The sequence below is a fragment of the Podarcis cretensis genome, assembly GCF_951804945.1.
Source record: "Podarcis cretensis genome assembly, chromosome: 6".
In the NCBI taxonomy this organism is placed as follows: Eukaryota; Metazoa; Chordata; class Lepidosauria; order Squamata; family Lacertidae; genus Podarcis; species Podarcis cretensis.
The window spans coordinates 4,814,426-4,840,306 of NC_137175.1; the positions used below are offsets into that span (position 1 = coordinate 4,814,426).

Genomic DNA, 25,881 nt, shown 5'->3' on the forward strand with positions numbered 1-25,881 from the left:
TCTATAGGCCGAGGGAGCCGGCGTTTGTTCGCAGACAGTTTTGAGGTCATGTGGCAAGCATGACTAAGCTGCTTCTGGTGAACCAGAGCAGCACACGGAAACGCCGTTTACCTTCCCGCCGGAGCGGTACCTATTTATCTACTTGCACTTTGATGTGCTTTTGAACTGCTAGGTTGGCAGGAGCTGGGACTGAGCAATGGTAGCTCAACCCATCGCAGGGATTCAAACCGCCGACCTTCTGATCGGCAAGCCCTAGGCTCTGTGGTTTAGACCACAGCACCACCCGCGTCCCTAAGCATGCCAGTACAAGTAGATAAATAGGTACTGCTGTGGCAGGAAGGCAAATGGCATGGTAGACAAACTAAGGCCCCGGAGCCGGGGCCAGCCCAATTGCCTTCTGGATCTGGCCTGCAGATGGTTTGGAAACCGCTGCATAGATCGACGTGGAGATTCTGATTGTTTGGGCTGCACCATTTCCCCCTCACCTCCCTCAGACACACCACGGTGGAGCCTCCTCCCTCCCTCCTCCTGGCTTCTCCCCACCCTGCCTAGAGGAGGAAGGGGGCTGGGCTTTGTTGAGCCACAGTTGGCTGAGTGCCATTTTAAGCAGCCCCTCTCCAGAGCCAGCCCTTTCGGCCCCTTATTGTCCCACTGCTGCCACTGCCAGCCTCTACCACTCGCAAGGCACAGGTAAGCAGCCACCGGGGCTCGCCCGGCGCTGTGGATATAGTCCGGCCCCCCACAAGGTCTGAGGGACAGTGGACCAGCCCCCTGCGGAAAAGGTTTGCTGACCCCCGATAAACGGCGTTTCCGTGCGCTCTGGTTTCCGTCACAGTGTCCCGATGCATCAGAAGTGGTTTAGTCATGCTGACCACATGACCTGGAAAGCTGTCTGTGGACAAACACTGACTCCCTGGGCCTAAAAGTGAGATGAGCGCCACGACCCCATACAGTGGTACCTTGGGTTAAGTACTTAATTTGTTCTGGAGGTCCGTTCTTAACCTGAAACTGTTCTTAATCTGAAGCACCACTTTAGCTAATGGGGCCTCCCGCTGCCACCGCACAATTTCTTTTCTCATCCTGAAGCAAAGTTCTTAACCCGAGGTACTATTTCTGGGTTAGCGGAGTCTGTAACCTGAAGCGTCTGTAACCCAAGGTACCACTGTAGTCGCCTTTGACAGGACTTACCTTGAGATCCACCAGATGGCGGCATAGATTCAAGGAACCAGGTCCCGACGCTGGTTCAGCAGTTTTGCTTTTCCGCCTTTGTGGTTTTCTGCGTGGCCTTGCATGCCACGGAACTGGTGCTGCACAATCGGCAGCAACAGGAAGGCAAGAAAAGCCATGTGATTTTTTGGGGGCTGCTCAGCCACCATTGCTGATTCTTGCACTTGGAGCACATCCTCCAAAAGCCCAAGAGGTTTCTGAGCAGCTCAAGGATGCCCCAGAAGTGGAATGAAAGCCACTGCTCTGCTTCCCATGGGCTTGTTTGTTTTTCTCAAGAGCAGGGAACCCTTTTCTGTCTGGGGGCCACATTCTCTTCCCAGCAGCCTCCCAGGAGCTGCATGCTGGGGTTGTCTTCTCTTCTCATGAGGTGGCCATGGGCAAAAGTGGGCGGAGCAATGAATGCAAGTTTTACTGTTGTGGTTTCTAAGCACACAGCCCTCTCTATCCTGCACCCAGGGAAAAGAGGCACAATACCAGAGTTCAATGACAAACCTAGACAGCATCTTAAAAAGATTGAGGGCACAAGGAGAAAGAGACGACAGAGGATGAGATGGTTGGACAGTGTTCTCAACACTACCAATATGAGTTTTACCAAACTGCGAGAGGCAGTGGAAGACAGGAGTGCCTGGCGTGATCTGGTCCATGGGGTCAAGAAGAGTCGGACACGACTAAACGACAACAACAACCAGAGTTCAAGAACGCATTCCCATCAGGTGAACACACTTGAGGAAGAAGAAGAGTTTGGATTTGATATCCCGCTTTATCACTACCCAAAGGAGTCTCAAAGCGGCTAACATTCTCCTTTCCCTTCCTCCCCCACAACAAACACTCTGTGAGGTGAGTGGGGCTGAGAGACTTCAAAGAAGTATGATCTGCCCAAGGTCACCCAGCAGCTGCATGTGGCGGAGCGGAGACGCGAACCCGGTTCCCCAGATTACGAGTCTATCGCTTTTAACCACTACACCACACTGGCTCTCCAGGCTGTGATGTAGGGTGAGTGAGAGGCATGGTGTGCAAAGGGGGGACTGGGGAGGGCAGCGGGGTGGGAAGAATCATGGGGGCCAGATGGAGAGGTGTGGAGGGTCACATACTCCCCTCCCCTGTTTAATATGCTGATAACACAGATTTTGCCAGCTGATTCATATAATTTTATAATTAATCTAAAGGCCAGAGAAAATCTGGAGAGGATCAGACATTTGCTTGCAAATCTTAAGGTCAACCATGCATGTAATATTCTCTTCTGCAAACTGCATAAGATCATATAAAGTAGTGAGTGGAGCATGGAATGACAAATATAATTTCGGTACCGTGTTATGCTTAATGCAAATTGGCTCAAAAGGGCAACGTAAGTCACTAGGTTTCGCTACCTCTGTATCTGGAACTCAGTAATGGGACATTTTTGCTCCTTACAATATGCTTTCGGTAAATGACCGAAATCTCATCCAGCATTTAAAATGCCAGAAACAAGGCTTGCGAGGCAATAATTTTAGGCATTCTCAGAGAGCATTGTCACTTCTGGTGTTAAGGGGTAAATGATGATAGACATATGCAAAAACTGCCGCCTCCTGGGTTCTTCTAGGTGCCTCAGATCTTCACTTGTGAAATGGGTGTAATCCCTTAACAGCTGCCACACACAGTTCTGGCAAGGATGGAAGAGCAGCTGATGACTGGATCCAGCTCCCCGCGGTTCTACAGTTCTGTAGATATGATATATGGTGCATCCAGCCTCAGTTCTCCATCTGGAAAATGGAACTTCTGTGGGCATATCAAGGACTTGGAGGCCCTCTCATTAAGCATGGTATTGCATTTCCCACTGCTACAATTCAGATACAAAACCCTTCCACTTCTCCCCCTGCAGGAATAACTTTCATGGATGGGGCGTCACAGTCTACAGGAAGTTTGTAGTATCACCTGTGAGGCAGTTTGCAGTGGCAGCTGGGAAGGTCTCCAATAAGTATAAGGTAAAGGGGTAAAGGGACCCCTGACCATTAGGTCCAGTCGTGGCCGACTCTGGGGTTGCGGCGCTCATCTCGCTTTACTGGTCGAGGGAGCCGGCGTACAGCTTCCGGGTCATGTGGCCAGCATGACTAAGCCGCTTCTGGTGAACCAGAGCAGCGCGTGGAAACGCCGTTTACCTTCCTGCCAGAGAGGTACCTATTTATGTACTTGTACTTTGACGTCCATCAACTTCATCTCTGGTTGGGACTTCGTCTTCTTTCTATCTCTGGGCCAATAACATCTGTGCAGCTGTGGTCGCATACATAAATAGTCTTCTCCTTTGGGATTTCGGCACCTAAAATTCCTAAAAGGAAGGCTTCAGGGTTTTGTTTTGTTTTGTTTTGTTTTGTTTTGTTTTGTTTTGTTTTTGTTGTTTAGTCGTTTCGGCGTGTCCGCCTCTGTTGTCCCCTTCTCCCCAACATCAGGGTCTTTTCCAGGGAGTCTTATGTTCTCATGAGGGGGCCTAAGTCTTGGAGCCTCAGCTTCAGGATCTGTCCTTCCAATGAGCACTCAGGACTGATTTCCTTCAAAATGGAGAGGTTGGATCTTCTTGCAGTCCATGGGACTCTCAAGAGCCTCCTCCAGTACCAGAATTCAAAAGCATCAATTCTTCGGCGATCAGCCTTCTTTATGGTCCAGCTCTCACTTCCATACATCACTACTGGGAAAACCATAGCTTTAACTATATGGACCTTTGTTGGCAAGGTGATGTCTCTGCTTTTTAAGATGCTGTCTAGGTTTGTCATTGCTTTTCTCCCAAGGAGCAGGCGTCTTTTAATTTTGTGACGGCTGTCACCATCTGCAGTCCAAGAAAGTAAAATCTCTCACTGCCTCCATTTCTCCCCCTTCTATTTGCCAGGAGGTGATGGGACCAGTGGCCATGATCTTCGTTTTGTTTTTAGCAAAGGTGAAAGATTTTAGCATCTTGACGGAGTATATTCCTGTTATCCTTCCCTTTTTCTGTCCACCAACAGCATCTTCCTCCCCACCCCCTTTGACAATCGGCCAGAGGGGGGGTCCCCCCTATCTGTGTCCGTTGCCCAGCTGCTTGCAATTTCCTCCTCCGCAAAAGCTGTTCTTTAAGGAGGCTCACGACTCGCATGAGACACGCACATATGTGTATACACACTCTCTCTCTCACTCACACACTGCAATGCTTTGCCCCCCCCCACATTTGCCTGCCCTGCACTTAATCACAATTAGGCAGAGGGTGTCAGCCCCATTGTCCAGATCATCAATCAGAGCAGGCACAGCCGGCAGAGGCGGCCAGAGGAGAGACTGGGTGACCCACTTGCCATCCGGCCAGCTTGTCAGGCCAGTGAGTGGATGGAATGTTTGATGCCCCGGGAAGGCCAAGGCAGCTCCTTCGCCTGTCAAAGAAAGAGGGGGGGGCAGCCACTGGGCTCCCCCTTGCCCGGCAGCAAGTGATCCTATTAAGAGCAGGATGGGAATCTTTGCATCTGAGCACAATTTGGGAGTAAGGATAAGGGAGAAATGGATTTCAGTTTGCATTTAAAGACCGTTTCACACCTTGGAAAACGCAAGCTGACAGGTAAAGGTAAAGGGACTATTAGGTCCAGTCGCAGACGACTCTAGGGTTGCAGCACTCATCTCACTTTACTGGCCAAGGGAGCCGGCGTACAGCTTCTGGGTCATGTGGCCAGCATGACTAAGCCGCTTCTGGCGAACCAGAGCAGCACACGGAAACACCGTTTATTTTCCTGCCAGAGTGGTACCTATTTATCTACTTGCACTTTGAGGTGCTTTCGAACTGCTAGGTTGCAAGAGCAGGGACCGAGCAATAGGAGCTCAGCCTGTCGGGGGGAATCGAACCACCGACCTTCTGATCGGCAAGCCCTAGGCTCTGTGGTTAAACCCACAGCGCCACCCGCGTCCCCAGACAGGAAGAGGAACACACTAATCAGAAACGGAGGGCTATAAAAACGGAGCACGTTCAGCTTTTTTAAAAAAGAAGTTCGCAAACTGGAACAGTCACTTCCGGGTTTGCAGCGTTCGGGTTCCAAGGTGTTTGAGAACTAAGCTGTTCAAAAACCAAGGTACAGCAAGGTAACAGCAGCAGTAACAGCAGCAAGAATATTATTGGCCCAAAAATGGAAGCAAGAAGTACTACCAATATTAAAAGAATGGAGGATGAAAGTGATGGACTACGCAGAATTAGACGAGCTAACAGGAAGGATCCGAGACCGGCAGGACCAGAGGTTTACCGAAGACTGGACTAAATTTACTGAGTATTTGAAAAGTATTTGTGATGATCAGATTACGTTTGTAGGACTACAAGAAGTTCTGTAAGGAGTAATTTAAGAAATATTGTAAAAATGGAAAGGGAGAAACGGTTTGTTAGAAAATGTAAAGGCAATATTAAGAATTGCAGGAGAAATAATTAAGACGGAAGACTATCAGAGATGCTGAAGGAAGTCCAAACAAGGATATATGTATAATATAATTTGTGTGGTGTGTCTTTAAAATTTGTATATGCTAAAAATTAATTTTAAAAAATTATATACAGTATATAAAAAACCAAGGTACAACTGTATTTGCGTGTGAAATGTACACCCTTCCCCCCCAAAAAAATATTCAACAGAGCCCTTGAGATACGGATGGGTGCTGTTTCGTACTAAAATGGCATGGAACCTGCACACAGAGAGGCAAATTCTGAAACCAGGGGTTGTCTGTGTGTCCCTGACTCCAAGTTCCATCTGTCTGGAATCCCCTATAAAGTTGGCAGAAGGTGTAGAATGATTCCAACCCCCCTCCCCTCTCGCTCCAGCCCTGGCCAATTTTCCAGGCATAAATTTGGTTGCAATTTTGCCTCCAGCCTGCAGGAGTCATCCTCAAGAGACGTCTGTGTGTGTGTGTGTGTGTGTGTGTGTGTGTGTGTGTGTGTGTGTGTTGATGTGATGGGGAGGGGTATAATTAACTCGGAGCTAATAAAATGCCGATTTGGGGGTTCTTTTGTGCTGGCTGCAGAAGGCAGCATTGAGATGCAAAGAGCATCATGTCAGCGCCTGGTTGCCGATATCCCTCCTTGGCTGCAGCTGGCCAGGAATGGCCAGCTGTACATGCCAGATTTATCTGAGGGTGCAGATCTGGAGCTGGAGTGGGGGGAGGCAGGAGAGAAAACCTCCCCCCCACACACACACCCTATTTCTCCTGCAAGTGGCTGACTCCATCCACTCAGGCCTCTAAAGTCTCTCTGTTTGCACACAGGAGGACAGTACGATTGGACACTCTTAGGTACAGCCAGGATAGATAATAATAAAGCAGATTATTATTATTATTATTATTATTATTATTATTATTATTATTACCCCGCCCATCTGGGCAGCTTCCAACAGAATATTAAAAACATGATAAAACATCAAACATAAAAAAAACTTCCCTGAACCGGGCTGCCTTCAGATGTCTTCTAAAAATCAGATAGCTGTTTATTTCCTTGACATCTGATGGGAGGGCATTAGGACTTGAACCAATGGATTCAAGATACAAGAAAGGAAAAAATCAGGAAGAACTTTATGACAGAAAGAGCTTCTTTGACAGTGGAACAGTTTCCCTCGGGAGGTGGTAATAATAATAATAATAATAATAATAATAATTTATTTATACCCCACCCATCTGACTGGCAGAAAATTAAAAGAGTGTTTGGAGGGGCCCCATGGATTGAGCCTGAGAACCTGGCATGAAGGGAAAGGGTTCAAGCTCCCCCTTCTTATCGCTTTTGCTTTGATCTTGACTTCCACGGCTGCTTTCGAGTTAAATCAATCATTCGATCCATCCATCAGGAGTTGCAACATCATGTCAATCTGGCCCTGCAGACAAGCGGGCAATGAGTCCATCAAATATCACCCATGTGCTCTTTCCTTCCCCAGGTGGTAAAGCAGGAGTGGGAAAATCTATGGCCGTCCATAGGTGATTGGACTCCAACTCCCAGGCGCCCCAGGAAGCATGGACAATGGTCATGAGAACATAAGAAGGCATCAGGCCAATGGCCCATCTAATCCAGCATCTTGGATCTCACAGCGGCCAACCAGCTGACCGTGAGAAGCATGCAAGCAGAAAGAGGAGCACAAGGAAGCTCATCCCACTGTATTCTGAAGCAACTGTGCAGGCAGAGCTTCTTTCTTCTTCTTCTTTCTTCTTCTTTCTTCTTCTTTCTTCTTCTTTCTCCTTCTTTCTTCTTCTTTGGCGACAACACGTAGCCAAGTAAGATTGTCTTCCATAAACAGTCCATAAGTGACTGTGGAGGCCAATTCCGGATCCACACATCCTTCCACAGTGGGGACATAAGTTTCCAGGCAGGAGTTGATCATGGTGTGGATTTGCCAATTGTGCCTTCCTCTTAGCATATTTCTCCCTTTCGTCCTGAGTTCGAGGGTCTTCAAAGCCCATGGCACCTTTGGTAAAGGCTGTTCTCCAATTGCAGCACTCGCAGGCCAGTGTTTCCCAGTTGTCGGTGTTTAATAATACATTTTTTTAGATTTGCCTAGAGACAGTCCTTAAACTTCTTTTGTTGACCACCAGCATTACACTTTCCATTTTTAAGTTCGGAATAGGTAGTTGTTTTGGAAGACAAGAAGAAGAAGAAGAAGAAGAAGAAGAAGAAGAAGAAGAAGAAGAAGAAGAAGTTTGGATTTGATATCCCGCTTTATCACTACCTAAGGAGTCTCAAAGTGGCTAACAATCTCTTTTCCCTTCCTCCCCCACAACAAACACTCTGTGAGGTGAGTGAGGCTGAGAGACTTCAGAGAAGTGTGACTAGCCCAAGGTCACCCAGCAGCTGCACGTGGAGGAGCGGGGAATCAAACCTGGTTCACCAGTTTACAAGTCCACTGCTCTTAACCAATACACCACACTGATAATCAGGCATCTGTACAACATGACCAGTCCAACAAAGTTGATGTTGAAGAATCGTTGCTTCGACACTGGTGATCTTTGCTTCTTCCAGTACACTGGCAATCGCCTGTCTTCCTAAGTGATGTGTAAAAAATTTCAGAGACACCATTGATGGAATCTTTCGAGGAGTTGGAGATGGCGTTTATAAGTGGTCCATGTTTCACAAGCATACAGATCATGGGTTGGAGTCCTCAATAGCCCTCTCCTCCATGAATTGGTCTCATCCTCCTTCAAAGCCAGCCAAGTTGGGGGTCATCACTGCCTCATGGAGGAGTGCATTTCAAAGTACAGTGGTACCTCGGGTTAAGAACTTAATTAGTTCTGGAGGTCCGTTCTTAACCTGAAACTGTTCTTAACCTGAAGCACCACTTTAGCTAATGGGGCCTCCTGCTGCCGCCATGCCATCGTCGTGCAATTTCTGTTCTCATCCTGAGGCAAAGTTCTTAACCCGAGGTTCTATTTCTGGGTTAGCGGAGTCTGTAACCTGAAGCGTCTGTAACCCGAGGTACCACTGTACAGATCTGGCCACCCCATAAGATCAATTTCTTGCAAGTGCAGAGTTAATATTACTTGGCCCTTATAGCATTGCCAGTTCAGTAGTTTTCTGGTATGGCATAGAATACACACGCAAACCCATGAGCAGTGAGGGGGCAGCTGTCACCTCCACGCACCCCACACCCATGTCCTGAGGGCAGATCTGGAGCTGTCAACAACCAACAACAACAACAACAACAACAACAACAACAATTCAGTGCAAGAGAACAGGGGATAATTGAGCTTCCCTTCCTTTCCAAGAGTCAGAAATGCAGATGCTCCAATTTGTTTGCTGTCTTGGGCTCCCCAACAAATGGAGCAAGCAGCACGGGGTGTCACAAACAGCTCGATCCAATCAAGGTGCTAAGCGAGGACCCTCCAGTGTGCGGAGCACAGCTATCAGGAAAACCACATCAATTTCTGCTCTGAGAGAGGGGGGGGGGAAGGTTTCTGCAAGGAGTCTGATAATTGCATTCCACCTGCATCCTCAGCTTAGGATGTTGAACTATTGATCCGAGACCCCACTGAGAGATGGGCTGGGGGACTATGCAGAGGGGGCGGGCGCAAAATGGATTTCAGAGAAAGCCTTATGGCAGACAGCTCCATCCACAACTATTAGGTATGATTGCCTAAAATGGTGGCACCAAGCTGAGAGGCAGCATAACTTGCCTCCGCGCAGTGAATGCAAACAACAAAGGCATCCTTGTTGCCTGTATTTTTATTTACTCATGTTTTAGTATTACTAATTAAATTTGTATACCACCCTTCATCTGTAGATCTCAGGGTAAGGTAAAGGTAAAGGGACCCCTGACCATTAGGCCCAGTCACGAACGACTCTAGGGTTGCGACGCTCATCTTGCTTTATTGGCCGAGGGAGCCGGTGTACAGCTTCCGGGTCATGTGGCCAGCATGACTAAGCCGCTTCTGGCGAACCAGAGCAGCACATGGAAACGCCGTTTACCTTCCCGCCAGAGCGGTACCTATTTATCTACTTGCACTTTGATGTGCTTTTGAACTGCTAGGTTGGCAGGAGCAAAGACCGAACAACGGGAGCTCACCCTGTAGTGGGGATTCGAACCGTCGACCTTCTGATAGGCAAGTCCCAGGCTCTGTGGTTTAACCCATCCAGGGGTCCTTTACCTTTTTTACCTTTACCTTTACCCGCACACAATGGCTCCTTGATACAATCCCTTGCATCTTCAGATTTGGTTTGCAGAAACCCAGAGCTGAATCTCTGGACAGCTACTGCCAGTCAGTGTAGACAAAAGCTAGATGAAGCTACTCTGTATAAAGTCTTTTTCTTTCAAAAGTGGAGCGACATGCATGGCAGGAAGTTGGACTAGATGACATGGATGTCATCCAAAATGGACGTATTATTCAATGTGAAAATTAAGCACTGCGCTTTCTACATGTTTCCAAAAAAACCCGCCAATGCAAGCGTTGCAGATGGTAAGGAAAACCTCAATGAGCGGCGTTGAGAGGGGTTGTTTTTCGTGGCTACACTGTGAAATCCTGGCTCCCTTTTCGCTCCTGGAGAGACCAGGTTCCTCCTTTCGCTGGCCATCCCTTCATCCCCCAAGCAGAACCCCACTTGCCCCCCAAAGGAGACCCTTTTTATCTCTGGCCCTTTTGACGACCGGCACGTTCAAGATCAAATTAACTTTTGCACACTTAATTATGCCTCCTTCTCCTCTTCTACCCCCACAATGACACACACACACAAGGCAGCCAGATCTCACACTCCAGTCCTTTGGGCAATTAATCTTCGCACCTCAACCAGCCAACTGGCTATTGTGCGGCCATGAATGGGATGGGGGTGCAGGCAGGAGCCATGGGGCTCAGGGCCTGTTCATGGTGATAAGGAAGAAGACGCACTGCCAAGGCTGCTTCCCCCTTTGTGAGGGGCTCAGGGAGGAATGGATACCCCCCCCCACGGCACACTCCTCCTTGGCTGTCTCGCTCCCCTCCTCTTTCCCCTTTCGCCTTCCATCCATCTGTTTGCACAGGACTATTCCCCCAGGGTGCTGGGAAGGGGGGAAACAGAGAGAGAGAGAGAGAGAGCTGATCTATGGCTTTTGTGTGTCCTCGTTACTGCATGAAAGTATAATTATTTGGGGAAGGAATGGGTTGGGGGTGGGAGGTTGCAAAATAATTGTTCTGGAGCTGAACTTGGCATCCCGATCATGAAGTCACCGGGGGGCCATCAGAAAGAGGCCCATGATTTCCTCCCCATCCTCTCTCAGCGATGGAGATCAGGAAGTTCGAATCCAGGTGGGAATGTCAAAGAGGAAAAAGACCACCTTCAGCTAGGTCACCTCCTGCCCCAGTTCAAATAAACGGGAGCTGCGCAACACAATGTTGGAATCCTTCCTCCTTCCCATTTTGGGGCAAATGCAGGCAATAATATAAATTCAGCAACGGCATTCAGTTTATGCAGGACAAAGGATTCTATTTTTTCTCGGAACAGAATTTGGGCTGCCTGGGGGCCTCATTATGTTTCCGCTTTATATCGGCATACAAGGAGACACAACTTTGCCTGCGTGGGCCTCTTGCTGCTGGGTCCTGTCACACATGAAAATAGGTAAGAACAATCTAACAAATGGATTGGTGGTAGCAGGCAGGCAGGTTTCCCAGCACCACCACTCCGCACACAAAAAATAGCATTTGTTTGCTGGTTTGCTTCCATGCAAAGCGCTCTGAGGAGAGCAAACCCGCGTAGGGGGAAGCCACAGCCAAGAACTTGATTGATCACAATAATAATCCAGTTAATTAAAATTGGAATCTGGGAAAGGAGGCATTCTCCGAGGCTCTGGGGAAGGCTTCGATACATTCTGTTATAAGCTCGGGGTTTTTGGACTGCAATCGTTGGCACTCTGCTGCATGGGCCTCTCTGGTGTCCATGCCACTCCTGGTTCAATTTCCCCTTGCTATGTTAGAATCAAAGAATTGTAGAGTTTGAAGGGATCCCCAAGGGTTATCTAGTCCAACCCCCACAATGTAGGAATACGTTTTTGCCCAAACTCACGACAGAGCCAAGGCTGAACTTGTGCAAATTGCAAAATCACTCAGGCTACTGCCAGGGGCAGGATGGATGGCAGCTAATGGATTGAGGTTGAATCCTGACAAGACAGAAGTACTGTTTTTGGAGGACAGGAGGCGGGCGGGTGTGTAGGACTCCCTGGTCCTGAATGGGGTAACTGTGCCCCTGAAGGACCAGGTGCGCAGCCTGGGAGGCATTTTGGACTCACAGCTGTCCATGGAGGCGCAAGTCAATTCTGTGTCCAGGGCAGCTGTTTACCAGCTCCATCTGGTATGCAGGCTGAGACCCTACCTGCCCGCAGACTTGCCAGAGTAGTGCATGCTCTGATTATCTCCCGCTTGGACTACTGCAGTGCGCTCTACGTGGGGCTACCTTTGAAGGTGACCCGGAAACTACAACTAATCCATAATGCGTCAGCTAGACTGGTGACTGGGGGCAGCCACCAAGACCACATAACACCAGTCTAAAAAGACCTACAATGGCTCCCAGTACGTTTCCGAGCACAATTCAAAGTGTTGGTGCTGACATTTAAAGCCCTAAATGGCCTCGGCCCAGTATGCCTGAAGGAGCGTCTCCACCCTCATCATTCTGCCCAGATGCTGAGGTCCAGTGCTGAGGGCCTTCTGGCGGTTCCGTCATTACAAGAACAAAGCTGCAGGGAACCAGGCAGAGGGCCTTCTCGGTAGTGGCGCCCGCCCTGTGGAACGCCCTCCCATCAGATGTCAAAGAGATAAATAACTAACTGACATTTAGAAGGCATCCCTGTTCAGGTAAGTTTTTAATGTATAACATTTTAATGTATTTTTAATATTGTGTTGGAAGCTGCCCAGAGTGGCTGGGGAAACCCAGCCAGATGGGCAGGGTACAAACATATTATTATTATTATTATTATTATTATTATTATTATTATTATTATAGATGACCCTTAGGGATCCCTTCCAAATCTACCATTCTGTGGTTCTGCGATTCCATGCGCAAACACTCCACTCTCTCCCCTACAGAGAGGTGCTTCGCACATATCATGTTTGAAGCAGCTTGGAAACGGCTCAGACCTCTGGTGCTCCAGCTGCTTAATTGATACACAGATCGATCCGTTTGATTGGCCGCTGCCGGAGACCTTCTCCTGTGACCTTTCGGCACGGAGGGCCAAGCTGGGTGGGCTCCATTTGCCCACCCTGTGGTGAAGAACAGAGATCACTGAGCGGTGGTGGGTCTAATTGATACGTGGTTGAGAGGGCCTGAGTGGAGCAAGTTGCAAAAGCGAAAGCCACAGGGCTCTTTCCTCAAGCCGTGGGCAGCCAGAGGATTAAAGGTTTACGAGAGAAAGAGACCAGAAAAAACCCTTCTCGTTGTTGGCCGCCATGTAAGTCATCCGGCCAAGCGATGAGAAGCCCTGCGGCAAATCAACTGCTCTTTCGAAGCTTGAGGTTGTTCAAATAAATATGTATTTACATAGTATGGAAAAGATTTGGAAGCAGCCATGCCTGGTTATCATATCTAATTTAGACGGTCAAATTCTGAATCTTTAGAATGGAAAGTTCTGTTGATATGCTTGTGCCCATACTTCACTTACTTGCCTTCACTCACCAAACTTAGTACAGTGGTACCTCGTGTTACAGATGCTTCAGGTTACAGACGCTTCAGGTTACAGACGCTTCAGGTTACAGACTCCACTAACCCAGAAATAGTACCTCGGGTTAAGAACTTTGCTTCAGGATGAGAACAGAAATTGCTCGACGATGGCACGGCAGCAGCAGGAGGCCCCAGTTTCAGTTAAGAACGGATCTCTGGAACGAATTATGTTCTTAACCTGAGGTACCACTGTAACATAGAAGTGTCTAGTTGGAAAGGGATGCCAAGGGTCATCTATTCCAACCCCCTGCAATGCAGGAAATTCAACTCAAAGATCCAGATGGCCAACCAACTTCTGTTTTGAAACCTCCAAGGCAGCAGGGTCCACAACCTCCCAAGGAAGACCGTTCCAATGTCAAACAGCTCTTACTACCAAAAAATTATTCCTGATGTTTAGTTGGAATCTCCTTTCTTGTAGCTTGAAGCCATTGGTTCGAATCCTACAGAGCAGGAGAAAACAAATTTGCTACCTCTTCCATGTGACAGCCCTTTAGATATTGGAAGATGGCTATTTCTTCTCAGTCTCCTCTCTTCCAGGTTAGAGATACCCAGCTCCTTCAAGGACTCCTCAGAAGGCTTGGCTTCCAGGCCCTTGATCATCTTGGTCGCCCTCCTCTGCACACATTCCAGCTTGTCAACATCCTTCTTAAATTGTGGTGCCCAGAATTGGACACAGTATTCCAGGTGTGGCCTGACCAAGGCAGAATGGAATGGTCCTATGAATTCCCTTGATCTGGACACTACTATTGATGCAGCCTAGAAAAGCGTTAGGGTTTTTTTTGCTGCTGCTGCATCACACTGTTGACTCATGTTCAGCTTGTGGTCCACCAAGACCCCCATATCCTTTCCACATGCACTGCTAGTAAGCCAGGTGTCCCCAGTCTTGTATTTGTTCAGCTGCTTCTTCCTGCCTAAGTGCAGAACATTACACTTGTCCCTATTGAAATTCATGTTATTAATTTGCGTCCAGTTCTCCAATTTGTTAAGGTCGTTTTGAATCACTTACCTGCTCTTATGCTCTATATGTTTCCCATACTCACATGCTTCCCACAGGCATCTGGTTAGCTACTGTGAGAACAGGACGATGGACTAGTTGGAGCCCTGGCCTGATCCTGCATGGCTTTTCTTGTGTTCTTATATTCTCATCATCAGGCAAAAACAGCCCTGTTCTTCCAGGCATTTGATATCTGGTTCCTGTTCCTCTATTTGTTGCTGATGTTTTGAGCAGCTGACAATATTGTTTACAGTTCCATGGCTGGCGTTGGCTCAGTAATGTTAAGTTGCTAACTATTTGTGGTTTTTGTTCTAAATGGTTGTGTGTTTTTAAATCATGTTGGAAGTTGCCTACAGACCATTTGGAATTACACAACTAGCACATGAAAATAAAAGCAGCAGCAGCAGCAACAACAAACTACTCATGAAGGCATTTGATCCACAAAGTAGCTTGCTGACGGGATGTTGAGTGATCCATTGCACATTTTAACTGCACAAAGCATGCTGCACTCTTAATTTTAGCAACGAGGTGAAAGAAGAATGGCAGACGAAATTCATGCACTATGCAGAATTGGACAAAATGACAGGAAGGATTCGAAACCTGCGGAACCAGAGATTTACAGAAGATTGGAAGAAGTATATGAATTATTTGAAGAGCAACTGTAATCAACAAATTACGCTAGTAGGACTACAAGAATTTTTGTAAGGAGAAACATACGGAGTGTTACAAAGTAGAAAAAGATAGAGATATTGGTTATGAGTTTGAAATGTAATAGGGAAGATAAGAAATGCATACTAAGAGATTAGATTGGAACATTTTCAGACAGGATTGATGGAAGTCAAAAAATTGAGTATGATGTAAAAGTATGTCTAATTACAGTTGAAAATGGTATGTTAAAAAACTAATAAAACATTTTTATTTTTAGCAACAAGGGGCACCGTTCCCAACCTGTACATCTTGCAGGGCTGAGCCTCGTGAATGACTCAAGGGGAGACCTTCCACAAATGATTTTACACAGCCAGATTCCTGTGCAAAGAACACTGACTTTTGCAGTTGGAGGTATCGTCTACTTAGCCCATAGGCCCTTGGTGGTGGTTTCACTAGCAAAAAAAGGACATTCCACTTCCCTCACAGAAATTGCATTATTGTCTGTCAAAAACGTATTGCTGAACAATTTAACTTCAGCCATTTGAATATACACACAGAGGTGGTTTTAGGGGAGCACGACCTGTTCTATTGCACTGGGAGCCAAGCCTCAGGGGCGCTGCAGGGGATGGAGCAACTATGATTTAGAAAAGGGGGAGATTTTGGCACTGCACAGGGCACTGCTGGAATTGGAGACCCCAAGGTCCACCACCACTGATAGCCAGACCCTCTAGGACAGCAGTTCTCAACCTATGGGTCCCCAGAGGTTGTTGGACTACAACTCCCATCATCCCTGAGCTCTGGCCTTGCTAGCTAGGGGTGATGGGAGTTGTAGTTCAACAACATCTGGGGACCCACAAGTTGAGAAAGGCTGCTGTAGGAGATCACAGCAGTGGTAGCTGTAGGTGAGACCCAGGGGGCTCCTCTGCATTGCTGACCCAAATCAGTTTGAATCTGGAGAGCAAAGAAAGTCAAGGCATTAACCCTGCCTCTGGTTATTTGAGCTTTGCCAAACTGCAAGTGTGGCAAGAGATCCAGGATGAAAGGGGCAGCCCTAACTCAGCAGGGTCAGTCAGAAGTTAGTCCCACTGAACTCCATGGGATTTACTCCTTTGCTAAGTGTTTTCAGGATTATGTTAATCTGTCATTCGCCGAATGGAGGATGAAGTTAATGGACTATGCAGAACTAGATAAACTAACAGGAAGGATTCGAAACCGGCGGGACCAGAAATTCACGGAAGACTGAAGTAAATTTACGGACTATTTGAAAAGTATTTGTGAAGATCAGACGACGTTTGTAGGTTTGCAAGAAGTTTTGTGAGGAGTATTATTGGAAGTATTGCAAAAATGGAGAAGGGGGAGGATGATTTGTTAAGAGTTGTAAAGGCAATATAAAGTTAAGAAATGCATAAGAAGTGGTTAAAACAATGCATCATCAGAGGTGCTGATGGAAGTCTAAAAAGATTGTATAAGTGATAAGTTTTGTGGTACATTTTATAATTTATATGTTAAAATCAATAAAAATTATTTAAAAAAAATAATAATCTGTCATTCGCCATGTTGGCCAAATTTAAATGAAATTTACATGTGCTACTTTATGTGCTGCTACCAACCTAGCAATTCAAAAGCACATCAAAGTGCAAGTAGATAAATAGGTACTGCTCCGGTGGGAAGGTAAACGGCATTTCCGTGCGCTGCTCTGGTTCGCCAGAAGCGGCTCAGTCATGCTGGCAACATGACCCGGAAGCTGTACACCGGCTCCCTCGACCAGTAAAGCGAGATGAGCACCACAACCCCAGAGTCAGCCACAACTGGACCTGATGGTCAGGGGTCCCTTTACTTTTACGTGTACAGGTATAAAGTGCAACTGATTTTCAGTTTTGTTTGTGAAAATTCAATAAAAAGCATTTGGGGGGGGGGGAAACAGAGGGGAAGTCACCTAAGGTTTTTTTAAAATAAATAAATAAATAAGAAGAGTAAAGACCCAGGAGAGGAAAATACTCAGATACAGGCTCAGCGTTGAATAGACAAAAGGGAGCCAGAAACTCAGGAGGTGTGATCAAAACTCTCCAACCACCACAAGTTATGCAGCCTTAAGGAAATGCAAAACTCCTTGTTTGCCATCCATTTGAGCAGCTGGCACTGTCAGCATGCAAAGCAGGGCGGCTCCTGACCCCACTCTGAAAACGCCCAACAATTCCCTTCTGAAACTGGGGCACAATTCCCAGGCCACCATCCTCAGCTGCCCTCTTCATGCCAGCAAGGAAGAACAGCCGAAACACCTGTTTCCTCCTTCCCCTTTAAAAGGGTCCAAGATGCCCTGTCGTTTCTTCCCCCCCCCTTCTTTTATTTGGGGTGCTTCCCTCTCTGTCTGTGACTCCAGCTGGGGGTTTTATGGGACGGCTGCAGTGCTAACCTGTCTTAAATCAAGGCAGCCGGGGCAGGCAGGACGAAAGATGCCACAGGGAGCCAGGTGTGCCCAGCAGAAAAGATGGAGGTCTGAGGTTGTGAATGTGCCACCTGTGAGCTCTCTGCCCTCCCCCTACCGCCTGCCCCCCCAGCCCCCCCCCAGGCTACAAAGGAGGGGGCCACTTTCATGATTCATGAGTGAGCAGGCCAGAGCACGTCAGGCAGGTGGTGCCAGGGAAATAACCAAACAGAGCCCAGTCACCCACAATTCCAACTCTTAGGTTTAACACAGAAGCATTCAGATTATGATTCCCAGAACCAATGCTTAATCCTACACAGGGGCGTAGGAAAGGGGGGCATGGGGGCGGGCTGCCCCAGGTGCCATTATGGAGCGGGGGATGACAAATTATCAAGCAACAATAACTGCCCTGCTAGGGCAGTTCATAAAATAACTTTTTTTAAATAAAAAAGCCTGCTCCAAAGGTTCTTCTCTTACTACACTAGGGATTATATAGCTATATATGAAATGTCATGCATATCAGTTAATATCTTGACCTCCTCCATGAAAACAGCTATTTACTTGACCGTCTTCCTATGTCGTGAAGGCTGGAATTTCAATTCTGTGGAGCACTTACTGTTCCCAACCCTAACCCTGCGGAAAGCCATCTAATTAGACTTTAATTTGAATTTGACATGTTTTTAGGAGGTAATTTAATTATTGTTTGATTTTATACCAGTGTTATGTATCTGATGTTAGCTGCCCTGAGTCCGACTTCGGCAGGGGAGGGCGGGATATAAATAAAAGTTTGTTATTATTATTTATTCCTTTGTAAGAAAATATGAAATAACATAAAGCCATTTTTGCAGGCAAAAAAAAGTCAATGTGTGTGTGTGTGTGGGGGGGAGACAAGAAATTTTCCGCACCGGGTACCACCTGAACTTCCTACGCCTCTGATCCTACGTTTCAAAAATGCACACCCCTATTTACACTTAGAATTGTAGAATTGTAAGGGAAGAAGACGACTTTGGATTTGATATCCTGCTTTATCACTACCCTAAGGAGTCTCAAAGCGGTGTAGCAGGAACCCCCCCACCCCAATCATTCTGTTTGTATAAACTTCACACTCACACACTACATGCGCCACATTTCTGTTATAAATTCATAACGCCACATTTCTGTTATAAATTCATAGAAAATCAACCATACATTGGATTTGCACTGTTCCATTTTTATTTTACTCCATATGACAAGAACTAACAAAGGGGGGTGACTTAGTCCTGGTCAGCCATAATCCCTTCACTGTCTCAGCACATACACAGGAGCCCTGCCCATGCCAACCCTGATGATCCCAGACAGAAGACAATCAAGATCACAAAGAACCTGCATATGGGAGTGGATTCAACATGGACTGAAACAAAGGACAATGATCAGATCTTCCCTCAGGGGGCAGGAAACTGTGGGGAGGGGGAAAGGAGGAACCAGCCAGGTGACAAGACACTCAAGTTACCACCAACTCCTCCCTCAACCCCTCCTTTCTGTAATGTATGCCTCCCTCAACCCCTCCTTTCTGTAATGTATGCATGATGTTTCTGGGGGTGGGCTAGACCTAGAGGAGGGGAATTTCAAAAGTTTTTATAAGACCTTGCACACTATTCTTCTGGGTCTTTCCTCTCTCCTGCACGTGAGGGGAATACCCTGTTGCAACAGTTCAATAAAGGCCAAGCCTACAGGCTGCTGTTTTGCTCCAAGTTATCCTGGTTGGTGTCTTTGTTTTGTCCAAGGGAGCCCTCGGATTTTTCCTGTAACAGTTTGGCGACCATGCTCAGGGACACTTGGTTCTCCTGCAAAGGTGAGAGGGGAGATAGAGGGGATCGGGCGCCACTGGGCAACCTTAGCCCAGGGATCCTTCTTCCTCTCCCTGCTTCCTCTTTGCGGGCGGTAATCAATCGTCACCAAAAGCCCAACCAGGGGGAGCAAAGGCGAGGTCAAGCCGGCTAAGGGGAAAGGATCCCGGGATCCACGGGGGACATCTTCAAACGTGAGTATGGTTCTGAAGAAAATACATTGGGAGGAGGGTGGAATGTAACGTCTCCACAACAGCCAGATCTTTCTCCTTTATTTCCAACGTTACACCTACAAATCTCGAATCTCCCTTTCTCTTTCTCTCCCCGTTTTCCCTTTCGGAGCGTGGCCAGGGAAAACGTGGTGCTTATTGTTTCTCTGACGCCCTCTTTCGGAGTCGGCCAGAGGCGTCCCCTACGAATCTCTTCTTTTCTCCCCCGTTTTTCCTCTCGGAGCGTGGCCGGGAAAAACGTGGTGCTTATTGTTTCTCTGACGTCCTCTCTCGGAGTCGGCCAGAGGCGTCCCCTACGAACCTTCTTCAATGTCCCTATTTATGCAAATGAAGCCGCCCCCCCTGCACGGCGACCTTTGTTAGGGATGACCCGTGTACGTGAGAACGCAAGGTCATTTGCTTCCTTTCAAAACTTTGTTTTCTCGGGTCCTGATCTGGCACTGCGCTGCGCAGGCGTTCAGTAAGGAATCCGAACTTAGTCCAAAGGCTAGGCAGGAGGCTGTTGTGGAGGGTAGAGGGGGAGGTTCACAAATTGGGGCCCCACACTAGGATTAGTCTTGTAAACAGCGCTGAGGTAAAGGAATTCCGGGCAGAGGGACCCGTGGTTTGAGTTTCCGGGCAGAGACCCGTGGTTTAGGTTCCGGGCAGAGACCCGTGGTTTGAGTTTCCGGGCAGAGACCCGTGGTTTAGGTTCCGGGCAGAGACCCGTGGTTTGAGTTTCCGGGCAGAGACCCGTGGTTTGAGTTTCAGGTTCAGGTTTGAGATTTCCAGAAATTAATTCGTGGTTTATAGATAAGTAGGAATTGTGTTAGTCAAGGGTACTTTGAGTACTGAAAGGATCTTTTATCTGTCCCCCCTTTCTTTCCCATTGCCCCTCTTCCCTTGTGTGTGTGCGTCCACTCTTTCTGTCTTTAGCGTACTTCGTTAACGAAAAAAGAAGAAAAAAAAGCCTAATAATAACATATGAGAGAATGGGAGCTCACTAAACACCCTAACTGGACTCCTCCTGGCAACAAAGCTTCCTTGAAGCCTTTTTGCCCCAGCGAGGATTCTAATATGCCCCTCCAGCTTGTCATCTCCAATTGGGAAAAATAAAATAAAAATAAAGGGGCAAAATGGTCTTTCCAAGTACAAAGTACGAGACCATTGTAACTTTTAGTGGGTGGCTTAGGCCCACCACCTGGAACCCAGGGCACAGCGGCCACCTCAGGGATCTTTCAACAAAATCAGAGTGTGAACCCTTAGGGAGAGCTGAACACATCAAATTTGGGTTGTTAAACTATAACCTAAAGCTAGAACATGAAACCGTAAACTTAATGGTGCTCAGAAGGCAGTAGATATAATAACAGCCCAGCCTGAGAGCCCACGCATTAGAGATCTTAGTTTCTCTTGGAAAAAAAAAAAAAAAGGATAAGAGATGTATTCAAAGATTTGGAAATATTAAAAGGGTTTGTCTTTACATTGGACTCAAAGATTTGGAAATATTAAAAGGGTTTGTCTTTACATTGGCTCCGGCATCCACAGACTGTCCTTAAATGCACATAGTTTTTAAATTGCAAGCATGCTTCAAAATTTTGAATCTAAGGAAGCCATGTTGGGCCTCATCAATCTTAAACAGGACCAATAAATAAATAAATAAATAAATAATTAGAATGAAGTGTGCAAATGTTTGTTCTTTGAGAGAGGCTTCAAGGAGTCTTCCTCCGAGTAGCTTGAGTGAGGAGTATAATTTTAAGTTGATGGTAGATAATGTTATGTTGCAACGTTTGAGTTTATGAGTTTATATCCGTGTTCCAGTATTTCTTTCCAGTATTTTGAAATGTGCTGTGAAGAAAACTAATGTTTCTGCTGCAAAAGCCTAGTAGAGCCAACTGCTCTCTCAAGCTAAAATGCAGTGTATGTATTTCATTAAGCATCTGCCTATGAAAATGTGTTCTTGTGTGGTGATGGAGTTGAAATTCAGCCTAGCTTTGCTCTTTAGTTTTAAAAGGTGAGAGGTGAAGCCGTGATGTTTTGAAGCACAACTGGTAATATCAAGCATTTGAGTGATTACAGTGTTTATCATTTTGTCTGCTATTAAAAAAAAAAAAAAAAAAAATTCAGACTTCAAAGTCAATTCAAAGTTTAAGCACATAAAATACATATGAGTCTTGACCATTTATCCTGTAAATAAAGGGCAGAAAAAATTTGTCTGCAAATGGTAAGGCTGAAATGACTCAGAATGTTAAAAAAAAAAAAAAAAATCCTATAAATTCTGACTCTCTGGCCATTTTTTCCCATATATAAGGGCGTGGCATTGTTCCGCGAATTGCCAGAGGGATATTAGCCCTTTCCTGTACATAAAGGAAGCAATCCCTTTTGCTTGGGCTGCAATAGCTAGCTTTTGTGAATACTTAAATTCCTGAGTTTCTCTTTTTTGTTTTAAAATCTAACCCTATTTTTAAAATCTACTCCTTACCCTTCATTCCCTTTATTCAGATGGTAATTTAGCCAAAGGTTTCAACATTTTCAATAGTATAAAAGGTTTGCTGAGACATGAACTCTGCACATGCACAGAGGCTAGATCAGCAAAGAAGGGGGGGAGAGAGATAGAGAGAGGAAGGAGGGGGAACTGTAGGGAGTGAGAGGAGCTTGGGCTGAAGGGGGAAATTTATCCAAATTTCCTTATGTAAAACTTGGAGCCACTGAGGGAAATCACCCTTAATGTGTCCTTTGCTCCAGGGGCTACGTAAGACAAAAGGATTAAAAAAAAAAAAAAAACAAACCCCCCCCCCAAAAAAAACTAGCCCATCAAAAGTCAAGAGGCTTCCAGGTTCCAAATCTTAACATGCCAAATTCTTTTCACAGGTAAATATCAAAGCGCTCCCACTGTGAGTTCCACTCTTGAATAGTCCTCCCCCCCAATGAGATCTAACTTTTATAACAGGCTTTGTGTGCATTTTAGGAACAGCATTTCCTGACAGGCCTCTCGCATGAAATAATTTTTCCCTTTTAACAGGATATGTGAACCCCGATAACAAAGTGTTTGTCCCTTTTTCCTCCCACAACAACTTTCTTTCTGTTCTGTGAAATCCCTGCTGTAGTAGTGACTTCCATCTCTTTGTGGCTTTGACACTTTTAAAGTTACAAATAATCTCTTTTCATTTATTTAATCAGTTTTTCCATGATGTCTATGAAATTAATCGAAGCACAACCAAGCATTGTTTGTGGAATGGTATTTGTTTACCTTTTGCCTGAGCATTTCTTATTAATTCTGTCATTTTGGCTAGTTCAAGGTACTTGCACAACTTTAAATTGCCATTCATTTTTTCTTGGTATTAAGTCATTTCCCAGTATTTTGCTATTAACATTCTAGCCAATGTTGTCACATCAAGAAACACTCTTTTATTTTCATTGTTACTTCAGATTTCTTGAAATTGTGTGTCTTAGCATTTATTTATTTTTTGTTCCTCATAGGTCATTGTGTGTGCGTGTGTGTGTTTTATTATTATTTTAACCTTGTATTTTTTACAGTTCTCTTTCTCTCCAAAGTGAAGGAAAGCAAACCAACTTAGCAGATAATAACAGTAATTATATGGAAATGTGATAATAATATTGGAATGAATGAAATGCTTAATCCGCTAAGATTTTATTATTTGCAGCTTCCCACGTAAATTGAAGGACATCCTTTTTCCCTTTTGCCCCTTCCCCTTACTAACTCCTGTCTTTTTAAGTCTCCAAAACCCTGCCCCTTACAGGATGTCACTTCTACAGATGTGTTACTACAGACCTATGATGAAAAAGCTTCGCCACCACCTGCAGCAACAGACACCAAAGTTTTCAAAGTGCCCACGGCTATCTCTTTCAAAGGATATAGACTGCCGGGGGAGTGGGGCTGACAAAGGGGGGTGGAGTTGAATTACAAGGACATTTTCTCACTTTTGAACCTCAAGATACATGCGTAAAAAAAAAATATCCCAATTGTCTCAAGATATGCAACTGATATTTAATTAGTTTGTTTTGTATTATGTGTTATTATGTAGGAATGTTGAAATGTGTCTGACAGTGTTATTTCCACAAAAGGGGAGAGGGCTATTTTTGTGTGTAATTGGTTTTATGTTTTATGTCTTATTCCTTACACCCCAGTGGAGGATTCTCATACATTTTATGCTTTTCTACAGATCAGGCTATTATGTAGTCCAATGTTTAGAATTAGATAAATTTATAACCACATTTAGTTGTTTCACCTGGCACTCTGCCAACTTCCCTACCCATTTTAAAAATGTGCTAAAACTCACTTTACCAAGGAGAAGCTTCTAAGATACATGAAGGTGGATATGCTTTGGTTTAGCAGGAATGATCCCTTATAGAGTTAAATTGACTTATTTGGACAAGTGCCCTTTTAAGAATGGTTTTCTTTTAACAGATTGGTTTGAAGAGTTGAGAACCATGGGGCAAGATAAATTCAAATTGGACTCAGTTTGAATTGGGCAAGTGTATCCAGGCTGCAATTAGCTTTTTGGTCCTTAATGTGCAAGTGAGCAACTTCCCATGACTGCAAGACCAGAGCCTATAATAATAAAATCCCATAGAATGGCCAGGCAAGGACATTTCTCTCCTGACGTGCCCAAACCTGTGCCAGCTGTGGTGAGTGCCAGGCAACATGGTTGATATGAAAGCCCTAAGTGGATTCGCCAGGGATTGCCACTACTGTGACACGAGGCCGGTGTGAGACCACAGAAGAGCTACCTTGAGACCTGAGAACACAAAAATGGCGGGGGACAAAGCAAACTGCATTTTTCAGTCATTAGTGGACCTTCCTGCTAAATGTAAAGCATACGCCACTATTGAGAAAATATTTATTCCAAGGTGCTAAAATACCACAAGTAACTGAGCAACAAAATATTAATTTTACGTGATATCCTATGTCTAACTATGTTCACTGTTACACTGTTATATTTCTATACAAATATCCTTAAGAAGCATGACATCCAAGTCCCTTTCAGGTTCACATGGACACACGCATCTGGGAGGGAGAATAGCAGGTTAATATTTACCACCTTAAATTGTGCGGAGAAAAGGATTGCAAAGTAACCACCTTTGCAATCTTATCTCCGAAGGGGGGAACTGTAGCAGGAACCCCCCCACCCCAATCATTCTGTTTGTATAAACTTCACACTCACACACTACATGCGCCACATTTCTGTTATAAATTCATAACGCCACATTTCTGTTATAAATTCATAGAAAATCAACCATACATTGGATTTGCACTGTTCCATTTTTATTTTACTCCATATGACAAGAACTAACAAAGGGGGGTGACTTAGTCCTGGTCAGCCATAATCCCTTCACTGTCTCAGCACATACACAGGAGCCCTGCCCATGCCAACCCTGATGATCCCAGACAGAAGACAATCAAGATCACAAAGAACCTGCATATGGGAGTGGATTCAACATGGACTGAAACAAAGGACAATGATCAGATCTTCCCTCAGGGGGCAGGAAACTGTGGGGAGGGGGAAAGGAGGAACCAGCCAGGTGACAAGACACTCAAGTTACCACCAACTCCTCCCTCAACCCCTCCTTTCTGTAATGTATGCCTCCCTCAACCCCTCCTTTCTGTAATGTATGCATGATGTTTCTGGGGGTGGGCTAGACCTAGAGGAGGGGAATTTCAAAAGTTTTTATAAGACCTTGCACACTATTCTTCTGGGTCTTTCCTCTCTCCTGCACGTGAGGGGAATACCCTGTTGCAACAGTTCAATAAAGGCCAAGCCTACAGGCTGCTGTTTTGCTCCAAGTTATCCTGGTTGGTGTCTTTGTTTTGTCCAAGGGAGCCCTCGGATTTTTCCTGTAACAGTGGCTAACATTCTCCTTTCCCTTCCTCCCCCACAACAAACACTCTGTGAGGTGAGTGGGGCTGAGAGACTTCAAAGAAGTGTGAGTGGCCCAAGGTCACCCAGCAGCTGCATATGGAGGAGCGGAGAAGCGAACCCGGTTCACCAGATTACGAGTCCACAGTTCTTAACCACTACACCACACTGGCTCTTGGGAGACCCTAAGAGTCATCTAGTCCAATGCTGGCATCACAGCTAGAAAATCCCTGACAGGTGGCCGTTCAGCCTCTGTTTAAGGAGAGACCACCACCTGCCAAAGTAGTCTGCTCTGCTGTTCTACCATCAGAAAGTTCTTCTTCCTGATTTTCAGTCAGAATCTCCCTTCTTGCCATTTAAATCCATTGGTTCGGGTCCTACCCCCTGGAGCAGCGGAAAACAAGCTTGTTCCATCTTCCGTGTGGCAGCGCCTCAGCCCTTCAGGAGGGCTGCCCACTGAGGGCCTGAAGGGCCCTGCCCTTTCCTCTCTCAGCGCCAGTGTGGTGTAGTGGTTAAGAGCGGTAGACTAGTAATCTGGTGAACCGGGTTCGTGTCGCGCTC

General features: G+C 46.1%; 1 long non-coding RNA gene across 1 annotated transcript in view; it reads left to right on the forward strand.

The window, feature by feature from the left end:
• Window positions 1-1,830: 1,830 nt before the first annotated feature.
• Window positions 1,831-25,881, forward strand: part of LOC307218141 — a 90,689-nt gene continuing 66,638 nt past the window's right edge. Inside the window, exons 1-2 of the long non-coding RNA XR_013839817.1 lie at window positions 1,831-1,940; window positions 2,807-3,188. This is a non-coding gene — a long non-coding RNA (uncharacterized lncRNA). The remainder of the gene's footprint in view (window positions 1,941-2,806; window positions 3,189-25,881) is intronic.